The 9,222-nt window shown below is 41.7% G+C and overlaps 1 non-coding gene across 1 annotated transcript; it reads left to right on the forward strand.

The window, feature by feature from the left end:
- Positions 1 to 3,300: 3,300 nt before the first annotated feature.
- On the forward strand, positions 3,301 to 3,406 carry LOC132634506 (small nucleolar RNA R71). Its single transcript, XR_009580224.1, has one exon. It is a non-coding gene; the product is annotated as a small nucleolar RNA R71 (small nucleolar RNA).
- The last annotated feature ends 5,816 nt before the right edge of the window (positions 3,407 to 9,222 follow it).

Raw genomic sequence — 9,222 nt, forward strand, 5'->3', positions numbered from 1 at the left:
TACTATAGCAAGCAACTCTTGTTCAGTCACTGTGTAGTTCATCTGCGCTGCATTAAGTGTCCTACTAGCATAGTAGATCAGGTGCATAATTTTATTATGCCTCTGGCCAAGCACAACACCTATCGCGAAATCACTAGCATCACACATCAACTCAAAAGGCAAGGACCAATCAAGAGTAACGATAACAGGAGCAGTAGTGAGGCACTCCTTTAATTCATCAAACACCTTTCGGCACTTATCAATGTTGTCATCAAACTCAAACTTAAACTCTTTTTCAAGAACCTTGCACATCGGGTTAGAAATCTTGGTGAAATCTTTGATGAAGTGCCTGTAGAACTCAACATGTCTTAAGAAACTTCAGACACCTTTGACTGAGATGGGTGGAGGAAGTTTTGGAATCAAATCTATCTTCGCTTGATCGACCTCAATTCCCTTTTTAGAGATTTTGTGACTGAGGACGATCCCTCCCTTCACCATAAAGTGGCACTTCTCCCAATTTAGCACGAGATTTATCTCCTCACATCGTTTTAGCACTTGACCCAGATGGCCAAGACAATCATCAAACGAATCGCCCACAACAGAGAAATCATCCATGAATACTTCTAAGAATTCTTCTACCATGTCAGAAAAGATCGACATCATGTACCTTTAAAAAGTGGCTGGTGCATTACACAACCCAAAGGGCATTCGGCTGAACGAAAACGTCCCATAAGGACAAGTAAAAGTCGTCTTATCTTAATCTTCTAAGGCAACGTTGATCTGATTGTAGCCAGAGTATCTATCTAAGAAGTAATAGTAAGACCTCCCAGCTATCCTGTCCAGCATCTGATCTATGAACGACATGGGAAAGTGGTCTTTACAAGTGGCAGTATAGTAATTGTACTAGTGGGAATTAGCTCATTCTTTGCATTAGGCACCACAGTGATACCTCATTTCTTGGGAACACATTGAACTGGACTCACCCACTTGCTGTCTGCAATCCGATACACTACCCCAGCATCCAACCACTTTATTATCTCTTTTTTCACGACCTCTTGCATGTTCTGGTTCAATCTCTTCTGATGTTCAACACTCGGCTTGCTGTCCTCCTCTAGCTGAATTTTATGCTCACAAATACCATAAGGAATACCTCGAATATCTGCTATGGTCCAACCAATAGCACGTTTGTACTCGCGCAAAATCTCCACTAAACGCTCAATTTGTTCGTTAGTCAATAATGCTGAAACGATCACTGGCAATGTCTTGTTCGAACCAAGGAACTCGTACCTCAAGTGTGATGGGAGCTGCTTAGGCTCAGACTTCGGTGGCTCAACAATAGAAGGCTTGGCTGGTGGACTAGTTCTATTTGCAAGGTCAAGATCCAGCTTTCTTGGGTGGTAAATGTAAGAACCCAGACCCACAAGCGCATTTATAGTTTTCATGTAGCCCTTCATATAATCAGTATCAAAGTTTATCAAAACCGCAGCAAGAGCTTCTCCCGGGCTTCTTTCTTCTATTTTATGTTCAACAGCATCATCAATCCCATCAAATGAATTAATAACCGAAATACTCTTATAAGCACTTGGCAACTTCATCCCCTTGCTTTCTTGGGAAGTCACTTATTCATTATTCACTCGAAACTTGATTTCATTCTTTTCAGAGTCCATAAGCGCTCTGCCCGTAACAAGAAAGGGTCTTCCCAAAATGATGGGAATATCTTTATCAACTGCACAATCCAGAATAATGAAATCAGCAGGCAACATGAATTTACCGACTTGCACCAACACATTATCTATAACCCCAACTGGCTTCTTGATAGATCTGTCTACTATCTGTAGTCGCATATAAGTCAGTCTAGGCGTCCTCAATCCGAATTGTTTGAAAATAGCAAGGGGCATCAAATTGATACTTGCCCCATTATCACACAGAGCACAGGCGAATACATGATGCCCAATATTGCACGAAATGGTAAACGCCCTGGATCTCCCTTCTTCTGAACTGTGGTGGAAGTAATAATCGAACTCACCCGATGAGTTAAATTCATTCTCTCATGTTGAACAAACCTTTTTTTTCATAAGCAGGTATTTCACAAACATAGCAAATCCAGGCATCTCTTTGACAACATCTAAGAATGAAAAATTCACTGTTAACTGCTTCAACTGATCATAGAACTTCTGACACTTAGCATAATCATTCTTTTTTGCCAACCTCTGAGGAAAGGAAGGTTTTTCTTTGTACATCCGAGTCAAAGGGAGAAGAGCCCTTTTTATCGTGTGTTTGCTTTTATCGGCAGCAACCCGTGGAATATCAGCAACTGTATCTTCACCATGGACCTCATCATCTACGATAGGCACATCAAAATGTACCTCTTCTTCCTTAATAATTGGATCTAGATCAACCACCTTCTTGTCAGCACCTTGAAGTATTTTACCACTCCTCGTGCTAATAGAAAAAGTACGTTCCATGCCACTACCATTCTTCGGGTTTGGAATAGTATCACTCGGAAGCCCACCTTTTCTAGCAGGATGATGTTCTCTAGAAAGATCACGCATTTGCTGTTCAAGGTTCTGAATAGCTGCTGAATGAGAAATCACTATCTCTGATAGCCCCGATAATGTCTTTTCAGTGTTTGTCTGACTTGCCAATACTTTTTAAAGCATTGACTCTAACCTCGAACTACCTTGATCATTAGACTGCCCTTTTGGTGGAATGTAAGGGTTGGAACTTCTGTTCCCGAAGTTACCATTGTTATTGTTGTATCTACCTTAGTTTGCTCCACCATAATTATTATCGTAGTTCTCTTAGTTTTTGTTGTAGTTCCCTTGGTTGTTGTTGTATGTACCCTACCCTTGTTGAGGTATCTAGTATCTCTGAATTAGCCCAGGAATATCCCCTTTCGCTATGTAATCTGCATATTGAACATTCTCAATTGGCGGAGGGAGACCCTCTTGATATAGGCCCTCTGGGACTTGGTACATTCCATGCGGCATGCCTGAGATATCTTTACATACGTTTACCTTCTTTGATTCCCTCTCATCGAACCTCTTTGTCAGTAAAGGAAGACTAGTGGCCAATTGTGCCAACGTCTGCTGCATTTCCTGGTTATCTTTCACAATATTCTGAATCAATTGTATCCCAAGTGATAACCCATCAGAAGTACTCGAATGCCATGCTTGACTGTGTGTAGTCAATCGGTTAAGTATATCAGTAATATTAGCATAGGACTTATTCATGAAACACCCGCTAGCAGCATTGTTGGCTATTGCTTGGGTCATAGGATCTAACCCTCTGTAGAACTTCTCCTTCAAAATTTGATCTGGAAAACCGTGGTTTGGACTCCTATCCAAATATTCTTTGTACCTCTCCCAAGCTTCAAAAAGTTGTTCCCCATTACTTTGTTTGAACTCGTAAATCTGATCACGAATTTCAGCTCTTTTACTCCGGGGATACCACTTCTGAGAAACACGTTGACCATCTCTTCCCATGTAGCAGTAGAGTTTCGGGGCAGCTTTGTGAACCATTTTCTCGCTTCTCCGGCTAACGAATATTTGAAGAGTTTCAGCCGAACCGATTCTTGAGTCACACCCCGTTGGATATGCTGAGAGCACACATCCAGAAAGTTTGTTATATGTTGGTGAGGGTCATCATCGACTACATTCTGAAAGTATCCCTCTTGTTTGAGCATATGATATAGGGAATTATCAAACTTGATAGTAGTAGCAGTCACCTTCAGATGAATTATCGCAGATGCAAAGTCTTCATCTGCTTCTGATTCAGCAGCAAAAACATTTTCGACTGAAAGTTTGTTGTTAGCCATGATCACCTAGTTTACAAGATAGCAAACAAGGTGTGTTGGAATAGGACAAATACTTTAAGAAGAGTAAACACTATTTAGTAATTTCAAAACCGTATTCTTCGGCAACGACACCAAAATTTGATACGCTCAAATTTACACTTTTAATAGCGTAAAGCGGGCGATGTCAAATATAGTAACCCAACGACCACAGAGAATATGGTGTAAAGAGTTTATTAAACAAATATTATACTAATCTTGCGGTCCTGGTGTATTCCAGAAAAAAAGGGTTTTATAAGTGTTTTGGTTTGTGGACTAATTTAAAGTGACTAGAAATTTAAAGTTGTAAATATATGGGTAGAAAGAACCAAGGTTTTGTCCCCGTCAGATAAAGTGTTTGATCATGGGTATCGATCTTGATATACTTCTAATGGATTCTTTGTATGGATGCACTTAACCTCTATGTGAATCTAGACTATTTCCCAATAAGAAAAGATTATTTCTTTCTATGTTTTTTCCAAAGATAAGAAAGTATGCATGAAGCACGGTTAATTATGCCAAGTAAATTCCTCTTATTCCTAAGTGAATTTATTAAACAAGGTTTAAAAGCCCCGAGTTCTTGTTATTTATTCTGACTGAACCCTAGTTATGTTCCCAAATAAACTAAAGTTTATAGCGTTAGCTAATGCTTGAAATCACTAACTATATGATGAAAACGAAGAACAAATAAACCCTAGCAATCCATTATGCATATATCATTCACAATTTCCAATCACAACACACCCATCCTTGGGTTCACAACCTTTGTAAAGGTGTTTAGCTACTAATGGCGACAAGAAAATAATAAAAGATTGAAGATTGCATAATTGAATTTTGTATTGAACTTACGAATAATACTTGAAAGTAAACAAATGTATTTGTCTGGAAAATCTTCAAAAGTAATAACAACTCAAAAGTAATTACTACAAGTCTAAAACTCCAGGTGTCTGAAAAATAAAACCTAATCAGGTATTTATACAAGTTAAACTCGGAATAATCAATCCCAGTCCTGTTCCAGGTCGGCTTGCACTTTGACGGGTCGTCGCTGCGCTTCAACGGTTGTCGACATGTCGATGTGCATGATGGCGATTTGATGATAACTTTTCAACTCGTAGGACTTCCATCGCCGAGGCACTTCGACGATTTTCGATCATGTCGATGGTGCAGGTCGACGGTCTGATGACATTTTCACTCTACAGAAAGTTGATCGATGAGGCAACTTGACGGACCGTCGAGTATGTTGACGGTCCATCCTTATTGCATATCAGTTCAGGACACCAGATTTCCTTATTTTTCGCTTGCCGAGCATTCTAACTTCGAAATACCTGCACAACACATAAAACACATCAAACTAACACAAAATTACTTGAAAACAAGTAAAACTTAGAGTAAAAAAACATTAGATTTGCCAGATTTTCACGGCACATCAACTCGGCGGAGAGTTTGCCTAAAAAACCTGTCGAAGCTCAAGGAGAGAATATTCTGGACAAGGGAAAATGAATTCTTCCCGAGTACATCCCGATAGTGGAGGAGTTCGAGGAAGAAGAAATGGAGTCGGACCCGCAAGACATGGCCATCAAAAGGGGCTGCCTCAAATATGCCATTAAGCCCCAAAAAAAAAAACCTCTGTTACACTTTCGAGACCAAAAGGGGAAGGAGCTTCTACTGAATTATCAGGCCCTAAGGAGGAGCTCGTGGAGCGAATAGAGTATGCCCGACCAGCTTCGCCTGAATGGTGGGCTATTGCGGTCAAGGCATTGGATTGTCCTTACTGTGTCTCGGCTAGACACATTACGGGCGAGGAAATAATGATCAAGTTTCAAAGCAAAGAAATAGTTTGTGTTTGCTTCGACAAGTTACGACCCTATTCTCCGGTCTTCGCACATAAGAGATGCCCTTATGACTAGAATCCGGTCGGACACACCATCAATGAATTCCTAGCCTTCAAAAGGGGACTCATCAGGCTGATAGATGAAAAAAACATCACCAAGATGTGGGGACCCCATTCACTTTTGGTCCATGACAATATTATCCCAACTGAACGGATTACTCTGAACACTCGTAATTGGCGTTATGACTTCACAGTATTCAGAGACTCTTATGATAGCATCTTCCAGAAATTGGTCAGTATTGGGAATATTAGCCCCATCAGAACCAGAAGGGCTCAAACTGAAGGACTCGGCCGCCACAAAATGTGCCTGTACCATTCTGGAGCTCTAGGGCATGACATTGAAGAGTGCGATATATTCAAGTTTGAATTGGAGAATTTGGTTCATAAGGGAGCCAGTTGGTTGGTGCTCTCTTCGCAGTATTAGGATTTTGTGCCTTTAGGGCCAGGAAAGGTTGGACGGACAAACAACCTATATTGGCCTTAAAAGAAAGGTCACTTTTTGGGTAGTTTTAGGGGATCCCATTTTTTATATCTAATATGGATTTGTCCCCCCCCCCCCCCCCATTTTGTGTAAATGGAACTGTGCCGACTTGATGTCCCAAGGAGGGATACCCAGGAAGCCTCTATCAGGCCTGTTCACGGGTAGGTTTAAGATTTATTTTATGTAAGCTAAACTACGGAAGGGCCTGAATTCCCGTGTAGGGATACGTAGGTAGACTATGTAAGACTCGATCCCTAAATATTATAAATAATATATTCCCCCTCACCCAAGCAAAAACCCAAGTACCCAAAACCCGATACAAGAGATCAATTGAGAATTTAAATCAAACGTATGATTATTTATGTGCTAAGTGTTTTAAACTGCCATGTATGTGTGATATTTGGATTTTCTTTTCATTATCTGACAAACTAACTTTGTTTGCCTTTGAGTTATTCTTTTCTTATAGAAAGAGAATTTAATTCGTGTTCATACTGGCATACTTCACAAGATCCAAAGTTGCAATAGCATCCTTATCCCTGCAAGATAGAGGCAAAGAAAAGATGATTGGTACTTCAGAGAATAAAATTGCCCCTATTGACATTGCTCTCAGAGAATCGCCTCTGCGCGAACTACCTGAGTCATCACCTACTGAAGACGTCATGAAAATAATGTTTGAAAGAATCTCCCATCTTCAAGAGAAAGTGGCGCGAAACAAAGCTGCTAATGCTGCCCGAGAGGCTCCTACTGAAGAAAGAAGGCCCCCGCCATTTTTCCCATCTTTGAATTCACCACTACCTGATCACTTCCCCGCTAGGTCCGTTATGACCACCATACAATTTAACCCAATCGATGGACACGTTGGTGCATCAAACCACACCCCACCACCACTTAATACCAACCAAATTCCCGGGACTGCTTACTCTATCCCTTCTTACCCAACACCACAAAATACCTATCCTGGCGTCACTATACAACCAAGCATCATCCCACTACCAACTGATAAAAGCACCCCTATTGCCCGAACTCGCCCTGCTGTTTCTTTCCACACACTTGTTACACCAGGCATCTTTTCACCCGATCAAGAAATTGACAACTATGAAGATATAAAAAAGGCATGGAAGGCCGAACAGAAAAAAAAATAGGAAGAAAGGCTTGAACGAAAGATGACCACAATGTTGGAACGGTCTATGAGGGCTACCCTCACTGGCATAGGTCTAAGCTATGATGATTTATGTTGTCATCCCAACTTGGATTTACCCGAAGGCTTCAAAGTACCCCGTTTCGAATTGTTCAATGGAATGGGCAATCCTACAGTGCACCTGCGGGCCTACTGTGACCAACTGGTCGGTGTCTGAGACAACCAAGCACTTATCATAAGGTTGTTCAGTCGAAGTTTGACCGGAGAAGCCTCAGAATGGTTCACGGCACAAGACATACACCGTTGGGTCACATGGAAAGACATGGCTGCAGCTTTCATGGAAAAGTCCTGCTTTAATATGGAGACGGTGCCAGATAGATATTATTTGGAGAAAGTGAAACAGAAGTCCACCGAAATCTTCTGTGAATATACGAACATGTGGAGAACAGAGGCCGCCCAAGTACAACCTCCTATAGGCGAAGAAGAACTGGTGTCGGTTTTCATCCGTTCACAGGAGACAGATTTCTATGATAGAATGCTTTCAATGGTAGGAAGACCTTTATCTGAATTGGTCAAAATGGGCGAGGCCATAGAAGATGGTCTCATAACTGGCCGAATCATAAGCATGACTGGAAAACTCACTGGTTCAAGCTCATCCGGGTTCGTGCGCAAGAAGTGGAGGATGTGGCTAGCATATACCACACTCCTAGTCCCAAACCCGAAAGAAGGGAAGATTTCCCGATGGAAGCATATGTTTCACCTCCCCCAAATGCCTACATACCCACCCCTTACAATACGGTGCCTGTATATTATGAGCAACCAACCTTCCAATCACCACCCCAAAATTACCAAGTTACACCAAACGCCTTCCAATCACCCCCCTCCCAAATTACCAAGCTCCACAACCTAATTACCAAACTCCCTAACTTATTTACCGTACCCCACAAAATAACCAATCCATTACCTACGAGAATCAACCACCACCAAATTCCTATAATATGCCACGTCTAAATTTAAAAAAGAAACCACCTCGGGTATTCACTCCACTGATGGAATCTCGGACTGATATATTCAAAAGACTGAGTGTGGCTGGGATGATCCAGGTGCTCCCTCTAAAAGTTGCCGACCTAAAGAACCGATTTTACCGAGCAGACCAAAAATGTGCCTATCATTCCAACGGCATAGGACACAATACTAAGGATTGCATTAACCTCAAGTATAAGTTAAAGGACCTAATTGACCGGAAGGAAATTGTGCTCCAAACAGCCCCTCCAAATATGAACACTAACCCTTTGCCAAACCATGGCAGCAATGTGATTCACATGATTGAGAGAGAGAAAGACTGGGTCGCAGGAAGGCACACAATCCGTGATTTTGTGAAAGAACTTGAACTCACGGTAGCGTTACCATCTTTGCAAGAACGCCCATAATTGAAGGTATTAATCCCTGCGCCGGTGACAACACACATTGCTCAAGTGACTCCAGCGCCACCCCGCAAAGAGTTCGTAGTCCAAGTTGCTACCGCACATGGTATCACAAGATCAAGAAGATGTTATACTCCTGAGGACCTGGCCCAAGGGGTACCCCGAAAGGAGGGAAATCAGAAAAAGACTATCACTGAAGGTGAAGCCGAGGATTTATGGTGCCGGATGTAGCAAAAGGAATACTCCATTATTGAGCATTTAAAGAAAATGCTGGCCCAAATCTCGGTGCTAGCATTACTGCAAAGTTCTCCTCAACACCGCTTGGCTCTAATGAAGGTGCTGGAAGAAGCTCATGTCCCAGCTAGAACAAACAGTGAAAATCTGGCCGAAATGGTCGCTCATGTTATGGAGGAACATCAAATTGCCTTCACAGAGAAAAAGTTGCCTATGGAAGGCATAAATCACAACAAAGCATTG

The sequence above is a fragment of the Lycium barbarum genome, chromosome 3 (genome assembly GCF_019175385.1).
Source record: "Lycium barbarum isolate Lr01 chromosome 3, ASM1917538v2, whole genome shotgun sequence".
Lineage (NCBI taxonomy): Eukaryota > Viridiplantae > Streptophyta > Magnoliopsida > Solanales > Solanaceae > Lycium > Lycium barbarum.